The sequence below is a fragment of the Corapipo altera genome, unplaced genomic scaffold (genome assembly GCF_003945725.1).
Source record: "Corapipo altera isolate COAL_440 unplaced genomic scaffold, ASM394572v1 49, whole genome shotgun sequence".
Classification (NCBI taxonomy): Eukaryota; Metazoa; Chordata; class Aves; order Passeriformes; family Pipridae; genus Corapipo; species Corapipo altera.
In genome coordinates this window covers 19,019,635-19,031,394 of record NW_020884879.1, presented here as the reverse complement: position 1 = coordinate 19,031,394, position 11,760 = coordinate 19,019,635, and the positions used below count along the sequence as shown (strand labels likewise).

Genomic DNA, 11,760 nt, shown 5'->3' with positions numbered 1-11,760 from the left:
TCTGTATGCACTGTAGCATTTTAAAACATTTCTTAAAGAAAAAATAAAATAAAAATTTAAAAATAAACAAAAAATCATAAAAATTAATGTAATAAAAATATGAAAAGTTAAAGTACATGTTGAAACAGATACAGTATTTTAAAATCATTTACTTCATGTAAATGAGATATTGGTGTCAATGAACATTTAAAAATGAATGAGCTGTTCAGGAGATTCAAACACAAATGCACCTAGTGCACTATAAAAGGTTTCAATTTTGCTATTTTCTAAACACAGAAAAATGTTTCTCCCCCATTCAGAATATTGAATGTCTTATGAAAAGTGAAAGGTCATTTGTAACTGTCCAAAGGATTGATGGAGTTGAGATACCTCCTTGACCTTCACCCTGCACTCATAAAGAACAGTCTCAGATGACAGAGCATCAGGCAAGTTTTCAGAAAATGTCTTTTCTTATTCTATATTGCATAGCAGGCTTGTTACCTGATATTTTTCATAATTGTATGTCAAGATTTAATTACTTCATGTCTTCCCTCATTAAAAGCAAACTGTCATCTAATACCATTCAGCTATATTTGTGATTTGCACTAATTCAAACATTTCTTTCTGCTTTTTGCCATTGTTTTCCATCTCAGTTTCTACAATAATTGCTTTGGAGGCCTACATAAACAATGTCAAGGTCAAACCTTACAAATACAAAAATTTTTTTCCAATTACTTATTGTCAGTTAAGGATGCACATTATAAAAACTCGTTCAGAGGAGTTTCTTTTTTTTCTTTTTATTATAATCTTCACATAATGCAAGTGGGAATGAAAGCTCAAGTTAAGATGTTAAAACAACAAACTTCAACAAGACTTGTGAAAACATGAAGCATATCAGATTTTAATCATTCTACCACAATCTCAATCATGTAGTATATTAGGGAAATTGCATATAAAATATACTATTAACCACGTGCTGGAACTAAAATAAAATTTACTCAAAGGTAAATCCTTTTGTTGTTATATTCTTTCATCCTACCAACACTGAGAGTCAAGGACATACAGCTTAATGGTCCACTTACCAAGAAACAAGAAGGCAAAGAATTCATTTATCAAGCTTCAGTATAAAGTGTCACTCTCCCTACTTCCCTGCAGAAAGCCTGAGAGTGCTAGGCAGCGAAAGAGTGAAATGAGTAGAAAGATGCAAGAGGCAGGAAAGAAGTGTATTCACTGAAGACAATGAGGATGCATTGGGGTAAAATAGATAATGACAAACAAAAAAACCCAAATGTGAGAGTGACTATTGTTCCTTCACTAACTATTTGCTCAGTCATAGAAGTATTAACATGAATATAGTACATTGTCTAAAAGAAAAAAAGAAAATTATTAATACTATGTTGGGGAACTGTGGTGAGTTGACCTTGGCTGGATACCAGGTGCCCACCCAGCCACTCTATCACTCCCAGTCCCAGCCAGACAGGGGAGAGAGTAAGGTGGAAAACAACTCATGGGCTGGGATAAGGCAGTTTACTTAAAGCAAAAGCAAAGCGAAAGCTTGCACATGCAAAAAGTGAAGTGAAGTTTATTCTCTAATTTCCATGAGCAATGATGGTTGGCCACTCCCAAGAAGTAGGGCTTCAGCACGCATAATCGTTTCACAGCAGGCAGCCATTGGAGACAATGAATGCCCACCCTCCCACTCCTTGCCTCAACTTTTATCTCTGAGCTGATGTCATATGGTATGGAATATCCCGTTAGTCAGTTAGGGTCAGCTGGCCTACTTGTGTCCCCTCCCAGGATCACTGGTGTGTTATCTACACCCTTTTAGCTAACAATGCAAAGCACAGCACTGTGAGGGCTACTATGGGGAAATGAGCTCCAGCTCAGCCAGACCGGATACAAGAACCCAAGCACTTTTCATTGAAAAGGCAGAGATTTAACTTTTATTTGGTATGTTACTTGCTCTAGGAACACAAATGAAAACTACTGTACTATCACCTGGCTACAAAAGTACTTTGGATCCACAGGAGAGGAAAAAAACCATGGTAGTCAGTTGTTATTGAACAATTTTTCCAGCGCTAAATCCTTCACTTTTTCCCATCTCAAAATGCTTTCTTGGTGCTTTCATTAAAAGCTTTGTGTCATGTTAAGACAACTCTTTTCAGAAAATCCTCCATACCCTGTGTAGTGTACATTTAACTCTTTTGTACAAAAACTACAACGCTACAAACTATAGTTTCATGAAAAGCAATTTTGGTGTTTGGGGTTTTTTGTTAATTTGCTAATTTTGTTGTATTTAAAACAAATTACTATCTAATTTTTAGACTATTCTTCCATATTTTGAGAAACCCAGATTTAGTTCCTTCTTTTCCATCAAAAAACTCAAACCAACTTCTTCAATCTCCCATCCCTGACTATCAACCAATAAACTCTTATGGAGGACAGAAGGGTGAAGTTTATCTTCCCATTTGTGAGAGGTTAATTCTCAATGCTTACTTCATTCCAGCAAAACTCACTCAAATCTTTGCTATAACTCTCAGAATACTTAAAAAAAAAATCAAAAGAACTTCTGCAAGGTAAAAAAAGAGGTATTGGTTTATTCTGGGAAGACGCAGGACTATGAACTGCTCAGGGTGGACTCTTTGCTTAACTTTTCCATTATAGGTCAACTGACAGATCACTAAAAATGAACAGGAAAAAGAAGCCACTGAAGTATTTCAGTCAGTGAAAGAAAAAGCATCTAGAATCCCCAAATTAATGAAGAGTTAGAAATCATTATAATGACTGGGGTAGGGTGGGGAGACTGGAGCAAGAAAAACCAGCAGCAGTTTCTACAAGAGCATATAATGTGTTTACATTGGCAGGAAAAGCAGCAAGTATTAATATATATGGTCTAGAAAAACTATTTGGATCCACAATATTCAAGAGTCTAAACCAAGAGCATCTGGTATTGCTGTACATTTTCCCCAACCCCCATGTTTCTGACTGAAAAGGTCTGCAGGTTTTTTTCTTTATCTTTTTTTACTGATATACTTTGTAGTTCCAGGATCTTAACCAGCTTTTAGTCAAATCCAACATGATTTGCTATACTGAATCACAAATTAAAAAACATTTGAATTACAAAATATTTTGATTTACTATGTCTTTTTGGTCAGATGAGTGGAAGTAGCTCAAGGTGACAAAACATTTGTTTTCTTCAGTCACGTATGGAAATTATGATTTTTTATTATCTGTGGACAAGTGCTTTGGCTTACAGAACAGCTGATTTTTTTATTATCTTTTGTCATTGGCTATGAAATCACAGTTAATAAGTTTCACAGATTGCAATAATACCCTTGAGAAACTGTGTGCTATCTGTCAAACATGTAACTTTAAGGTCTAATAATATGCAATATGTTTACATAGGTTATTGAAGTGCAGTTATTACCCAGCATAGATATTTATTAAAAAAGATAGAAGTGTAGCATCTCAAAGTTAATATAATTTAATATATTTATTTAAATACAAATATAAATGGTAGAAGATATATTCATAAAACATATGCAGCAAAATATTCATCTGTAATGTAAGAAAATTGTTTGTGGAGAGTACCACTTCTCAAGATTTTAAGGACATACGACATTATCAGAATTGATCTAAAACTTGTTAAAGTCAAAAGAGACCATGGAGAGCTTCTGAGCAGTGTCTGTTGGAAAAATATTTAGTTGGAGATGTGTGGATGAGTGTATATACAAAAGACTCATATGAATTTATAATAATTTCTTTTGGCTCTTACGATCAACTCAAATTCTTTACATTTTTAATTTCTTTTTAGGTGGGTCATGGATATCTCAATCTGAGAAGAGGTACCTTTATAGCAGAACTTATAATGACTGTGTGCTGACCTGTACTCGAGGCCATTTTGCTGTGCAAACTTTCACTGCTCTAAGCATAAGGGCAATGCTTTGCCTAGTCTTACAGAAGTTTGGAAGTTATTATAGAAAATATTATGTGATTGTCACTAAAAAATTATGTAAGTTGAACACCTTTGTTTTGCCAGCATCACGTAGGGATAACAAAGAGATGTCTAAAATGTTTGCCTCAGGCAAATATAATCTTTTGGCTAGTAGAGACAAAATAAATAACATATACCAAACCAATCTATTTTCAAGAGAATAGTCCTTCTGCAATACTACCCTTAATCATCTTAGTTTATCCTTGAGCAGACAAAAGTGCTTATTAGTTTGCGAACTACACCTGCTGGTGTTTTGTCTTCTAATAAAGATAATATACTTTATTTTACTAGTTAAGATTACATTTACAAAAATTTCATTTTTATGTTGCAGTATTATATGAATTTCACTGGGTTTAAATTTGGTTTTCAAAGTGTCATGAAAAGCATCCCATAATTTTATGGATGTCTTATAAAGATCCTTGATGTAACACATCCTTATTATTTCATTTGCAGACTTTCCATAGTTAATATACTAGCCATAACATTAATTGTTGCTGTACTCCACTAACAGACATGCTAGACTTTTTTTTTACTTCAGTGTTGGCCATTACATACTTATTTCACTCATAGATTATAAGAGGAACTGTAACAGTAAGCAGTATCCACCAAATCTGTGCAGTTGTGTTGGAAAACGGTCACCACAAAAGTACATTAATCCTGTGCTGGAAGATTCATCTCTAGGTACAGGAAGCTAACTCAGTTTCTTTGACCATTTATCTCTCCGAAATGATCAGCAGGGATGCCAATTAAAAACACTGTTTATCACTGTAGCTTAACTTGTGATGTTTACACCTTCCTAGCAGAAACCAAACTGAAAAAAATTTCTCTTTCCTTACAATTGATCATTTGTATCTGCATCAAGATCAAAATTTTTGGATAGGTATTCAGTTCATCTGGCTCTGAACCTTGCTTTCAGCATCAGCCTGTGCTGAATACTTCACAAATGTGTGCATCAACATTTAAAGACAACTGTGTAATGTTTCCATTAAATCTCAATGGAATATTAAATTATTACCTCATCCCATGAATTCTAATATTATATATTTCATTCATATACAGTATAACAATATAATAAGAAGGAAAATGTGTAGATTCAAGCACTTTTTGCAATAGGTGGTATTATACGCACCTTCATATGTAAATAGTGTCTTCCCAAATCAATGTAAATCCTCAGTTTCAATGTCTATATTCAAGTAGACCATCACTGTATGAAAACTTTCAAAAACTCAGTTCAGAAAAACAAGTAGGGTTTACACTGGATTGCACCTGCAAGAGGATATTGAGTAAAGCAAATTCCACAAGTTCTGCTAAAGTTGTTTTCTTCCACTTGGAGTTGTATTTAACCAGATGAGGTTCTACTAAGCAACCTTTAGGAAACTTCAGCTTCAGATTACTTTTTTCTGATTGCTGACAAATATTCTTTGTGAGTTAATTAATATGATTATATTTAATTATTCATACTATATTAAGATGATTATCATTTAACTTGCAATGCATTTGATTTATATATTTAATGTACATGAAACTTTAAAAAGCCTAACATATTTCAAATCATGAGTTAAAAATCAAATGGTATGGTCTTCTCTTTCACAGTGACTACATCTCCAACAATTACTCTGATATTATAGTCTCTTGCAATATTTCCTATTAATGGTTACATATTAGCTATAGACATCTTTCCAACATAGCAGGATTACCTAATTCCAGAATTTCAAGACTTTATAGTTCTATAGGTAGAGGACTACAAAAGGATTAAAATTAAGATGAGTATCTATTTTTAAAACCCATTTACAGCTTGTGAAAAAAGGATAGAGAAAAAAAATCAAAATCCTTGCTAGGAACAAAAGCTTTTGCTTGGAAGTTAGCTCAGTGTCTGCAGAAGATGATCTGAACAGGGCAAGAAAACAAATAGTTTAGAAGGTATGGAAGTAATAAGTTTAATTTCCCATAGGTCTGTGCTCTGTGGCACATAAACCTTGGTGTCTAACATGCTACAGCCTCCCTCTTTTTCTTCCTACTTAAATGCATATTTGCAAGAAACCTCTAGAAATGTAGCACTAAGACCTTATTTTTGACTATTCCATCCAATTTACATTAAATCAGTTAGCATCCAGTGATATCAAGTTGTTAATATTTTCCTAGAGAAACATTTTAGGCTACATGAAAAGCAATATACTACCTATTTTGTACCATATATTTAAATTTTTCTCTGATAAATTCTTAAAATAAAAGTATTCTTTAATGCCTAATTGTGTATCAATTAATGACGGAACTTAACTCCAAGGGCTTAATGCACAATTCTTCCTTCAGTTTAATTATATTTAATCTTTTTCTTATTTCTAAAATTGTTTAGTAGTATGAAGAAGTTAGCATATTTGTTCAAAAACCAAATGAAAGTAAAATTCAAATCCTATGTACATAACTAACTGCTATATATAAAACAGTCTGTATGGCAAATATTTTTCCTTGAATGAATAGCTTTTGTAACCTGTCTTTTTCTTAATCAGGTACATGACTCTCTGTAAACTTTCTTTGCTTTCAAAGGCAAACATAACTAATAATTTCTGTAAAGGTCTTGAGTCCTTCCAACATCTGGTTTTGGTTTACTATAAAAACTGTGTCTCTGATCTCATGTGTTGAACTACTGTATGTTTGCCACTGTCTATTTCCTGTGAAAAAATACACCGAACAATAATAGCTTTTGTTCCTAACCTTCCAGTCACTGGAGCAGCTGAACAAATAATTTTTGTGCTTTCATTTGAAATAATTTATTCCATGTATATGTTTGTGTAAGGTCATTTGGGTTATTGGATGTTTCATCATTTAAAAATCAAATATTAGAAATTTAAATTACTGAAAACTACATCTAATAGTTTCCTTATGCTTTTAGCAATTCTTTTGACAAAATTTCCCTCCAAAATATCTTTGAGTCTATATATAGCTTTGTGTCAATGGATGAAGCTAGGAAAAAATGTTACAAAGAAAGCTAAGCATCACAAATAATCCTACTCAATAATAAATCAGAGGTCTCAACTTAAAGTTCTGCTTAGATATTGATCATTTTGGTATGTTATCTATATTATGATTAGCATATAGTAAGATAGTAAGATCAAATTGCAAAATTCAAATACTGAATTTTTCCTTAAATAATAGAGAACATATATTTATATCTGCACATGCACACATACACACAAACACATACGCAAACTTGGTCCTTGCAACTACTCAAGCTTGCAAATGTCGTTGCCTTCCTCATTATTTTCTGCTCCTCCTCTGCACAGACTTCATTTGCATTGTGCAGATTCCTCCCTTCCTGCTCTTTTAAACATAAACCTTTACAGTCATGATGCATTCTGTGTCTATGCACTATTTCATGATCCAGCTTTCTCCCAGGCTTCTATGTTTTTATCAAGTCATGGATTCTTATGGTTCAGTTTTACAAGTCATTAATTTGCTGTATATTATTAAAATACTGAACACTGTCTGGTTCTGCTATGTCTTTTTCCTTTTTTCATTGAAACTGTTTATTGATTCCGTGCAAACTTGGTGTTACACCCAAATTATTAAAATTAGGTTAAGTTCCCAAGTTAATATCAGTTCAAGTTCTAGATTTTTCCTAATTTTCAATGTCAGTTTTGGGTAGCTCCATCCTACTTTAAACCCAAATAAACATATTTTAAACACCAAATTTTTACTTATATTTCTAGGTCTTATGTACATTACAATTTATATAGTCCTATTTTTAAATTTCTATTTATTTATATTTTATTTGCATTTAATGCATAGGAATTACATTCTTTGCGTTTACTGGGTTTATGCAGTTCACACTCTACATTTTGACTTCATTAAGAAAAGAGTATATAAATATCTGAAATTTATATAAATCACATAATAATCTATGTTCTATTTGGAAGGTAAACCTCATATTCCTGTTTATCTATTTACCACCTGATTGGGATTTCCCATGTCTTTAAATTGGGCTATCTATTCAGATTTTTACAGTTTTGTAGCTCACATTTAAAATAAAAAAAGTAGAGAAAGTTTTTTTTAAAAAATAGCTAGAAGAGGATAATTTGTTACAAAACTTCTTGACTATAGTTTCTCTTTTTGCTATAACTGTGATACACAGCTCTTTTAAATTAACATAAGCAGAGGTGCATGTAAGTGAACTGATTCCAGTATCCCAAAATTCTATTCTTAAAAATGCTATTGAATCAGAGAAACCTTTAGTTTAATGTTAATTGATAATCCTAAACAAATTCCTAATTAAAGGTAGAAGTAGTAGGAAAATAATCCAAGTAATTTCAAGATGGAGTTTGCTTAGTTCCTAAGGTGTATTTTAAGACATGTCTGCAACATCAAGAAGTGATACAATGACTTCAGATATGACTTCTGAGGTAATTTAGTAAAGTCAGGAAAATGTAAACCAATAACTGAAAAATACCACTTCTCTTTTTTGCCTTGATTGAAAACTTCTGAATATAGAAGATAGTAATTTCGCAAACTGTGTAAACAAATTTCAGACAAGTTTAGCTGAACTACTCGTTTTTGCCTGGCAAATTGGCTGTGTGCTAACTTCACAAAGGACAACTTGAAAACACATTCATTACTCAGTTGACACAACAAAGATCAAGGCTTATGACATCATGAATTAAAAATAACACTTTTTTTTCCTCGAAGTCACTACTTCATTTGCAGGAGTCTACATATTTTTAGCATCTCATGTACTCTATTCAGAATCTACTCACAATTCAAACTTTAAGCATTTTATAGTAGTCTTCTTTTCCCTGAAAATTTTGGTTTAATTATCCCACTTTTAAAATTAATACATTTTATTTCTTCACTGATATAGGAAAACAAAAAAGCATATACTGATATTACTTCAGTCAAGACCTTGAAATCTATACAAACAGCATGCATAGGTTTTACAGTAAAATACAAACTGCAAATAATTTATATTGTAAATACATAACACATTTTACCCAGTTCTACTTAAAATTTATTATTCTTCTTATATACAGTATGTAGATGTATGTGTTCAGTTTATGCAACCATAAAAATAAGAAAGATCTATTTTCCTGAGGTGGTATACTGTGGTGACCTAACCTCATCAAACAGCTGAACTCCCACCCAGCTGCTCATTCATTCTCAACAGGACAGGGGAAAAACAGGAAAAAAAAAGAGAAATGCAAAATACTTTAAAGATAAAGACGGGGAGATCACTTACCAATTACTGTCTCAGACGAAATAGACTCAATTTAGGGAAAAGTAATTAATAGCCAATTACAATATATTTGCATAATGAGAAACAAAAAGGCAAACATGAAAAAACAGCACCTTTCTGCCCCCAGGCTCAATTTGTTCCTTCACTGCCAACTTCAGCATGTATCCCAACAAGCAACACAGTGGGGATAGGAGGTAGAGGGTTATGGTCAGTTCATAACAGCTTCTCCCTATTCATTCCTCCTCACATTTTTGCTTCCCTCTGGTGTGGGTCTTCTCCACAGGCTGCAGTCTTCAGGAGAAAATCTACTGCAGTGTGGACTGCCCATGGGCCACACTTCTTTCAGTACCACTTGCTTCAGTATGGGGTCCTCCACAAGCTGCAGTGGATACCTGCTCTAGCAGCTGGAGCACTTCCAATTCCTCTCTTCTTTCCTTTACCTTTCTTCCTTATCCTTCATTTTTTTTCCTTCCTTTTCCTTCCTTCCTTCCCTCCCTCCCTCCTTCCTTCCCTCCCTCCTTCCTTCCCTCCCTCCTTCCTTCCTTCTTCAAAGCAGTGATTTTGCTCTTAAATATGTTTTACCAGAAGCTGTATGACCTTGGCTGACGGGCTTAGCTATGTCCTATGATGAGTCTGTTGAACTTGGCTGGAATCAGCTCTGTCCAGCATGGGGCAATCCCTGCAGCTTCCCAACTGGCAACACTTTTGCATATACACGCAAACCACAAAAAAAAGGAAAAGGGATTTCAAAGCTCACCTACGTCCTTCTGACAATGCAACAAAAACCCACAAATTTTAACAGTGCCATATAGGAAATATTTAAATTTTAAAAAAGATAAATGCTTGTAAAAGATATAAAAGATGTTCATTTTCCACATATGTTTCTATTCTTGGAAGGAAAACTACCTAACTCTAATTTAGAGATAAGAAAATTCTTTTCATTCCATCTATTAGAACTATGTTAGATGATAGCTGTTGAATTTAAATTTTACTAACTATCAGGATTGGGCAACTTTTACTCAAGGAAATGTTTGAGATTTTTTTGATGACTAATTAATTTTAATTATCAATTAATCATTATTATGAATGAGTCTCAGAATTCGGAGGAAGCTTCCAGGAGACTAAAAAAAAAAAAAAAAAAAGTTTTCCAATATTTTAAAAAGGAAATAGGATAAATAGCCTCATACTGATACAAAGCAAAATCATGAATAAACCAACAAAACCAGTAAAAATGTAAAATAAAGAAGCATTACTAGTGACACTGTGAAGAGTAATCAAAAAAATAGCTCATCATACATTTCATAACTTTTAAAAAGTGTGTTTGATAGTAATAATTGTATTGATTAAACATTTTAATATCTATATAAATAATTAATAATATAAAAAAGGATTTGTGTTTAAAATAAGGAAGGAACAGCCTATGTCATTATTTTTCAAGAGATTCTGTGGATATCTCTTCTTGTCTCGGTACTAGTCAATAGTATAAAAGAAGCTAAAATTTGATTGTTCATAAAGTTTAGAAATGGCATTAAAATAGCGGAGTTGTAAACACAGTGGTATGATTATCATGGCTGATTTAGTAGTGTTGGTACATTTGAAAAAGGTACGTATTTGTAACAGCCAAAATTACGGTCAGGCAGACAGAAAACTGAAAGTGATCTCAAGAACAATATGAGATACTAGAGAAATTGCTTTCATTTTCTAATTTGATAGTTAGTTTTTTTCTGAAATATAGGACAAGTGCAAGTGAGGAACAACTCTACTAGAAAAGTCAAGGTGATATAATAATGTATCACATAGCTTAAAATATAAAGATTAAAATAATTTAGAACATAAGGTTTTAGTAAATAGAAATTGAATTTCAAAGCATGATTAGCAGCTTTGCTCCTGTAGAAAGGAGTAAGCCATATATGTATTTTCTGAGACACATACCTGTAAGAGAATTTTCAACAGAATAACTTGACTCATATTTTCAAAGTGGATTACCTAATATATTGTTTGATTATTCTGGAGGACTTTGTGACTGAAATAATGGAAAGGAACAAGGTGGAAGTACAAGTCAGATTTATAGGAAATTCTTTGTAGGTGATTTAAAACACAGCCCAATATGTCAATGTGTGCTTGCAGACCAGAAAGCCAACCATATTCTGGTCTGCATCAAAAGAAGCATGGTGAGCAGGTCTTTGCTCTCATGAGATCCTACCTGGAGTACTGTGTGCAGCTGTAGGGCCCCCAAAATAAGATGGACATGGACCTATCGGAGAGAATGTACAGGAGGACCACGAAGATAGATGATCAGAGCACTGGGGCACCACTCCTATGAAGATAGACTAAGAAAGCCAGAGTTGTTCAGCCTGGAGAAGAGAAGACTCTGCAGAGACCTTACAGCAGCCTTCCAGTACCAAAAAAGGAAGCCTACAAGAGAGCTGGAGAGGGACTCTTCAAAAGGGCATGTAGTGACAGGACAAGGGGGAAAGGGCCTAAGCTGAAAGAGGGTAGATTTAGATTAAATATGAGGAAAAAATTGTTTCCTGTAAGGGTGGTGAGGCGATAGAACAGATGT

General features: G+C 33.4%; 1 long non-coding RNA gene across 1 annotated transcript; it reads right to left on the bottom strand.

Annotated features, from left to right (window-relative positions):
• Positions 1-1,065: 1,065 nt before the first annotated feature.
• On the bottom strand, positions 1,066-11,223 carry LOC113944914. The gene is made up of 3 exons (XR_003526886.1): positions 11,130-11,223; positions 5,103-5,177; positions 1,066-1,148 (listed from the first exon to the last, which is right to left on the bottom strand). It is a non-coding gene; the product is annotated as an uncharacterized LOC113944914 (long non-coding RNA).
• Positions 11,224-11,760: the final 537 nt, after the last annotated feature.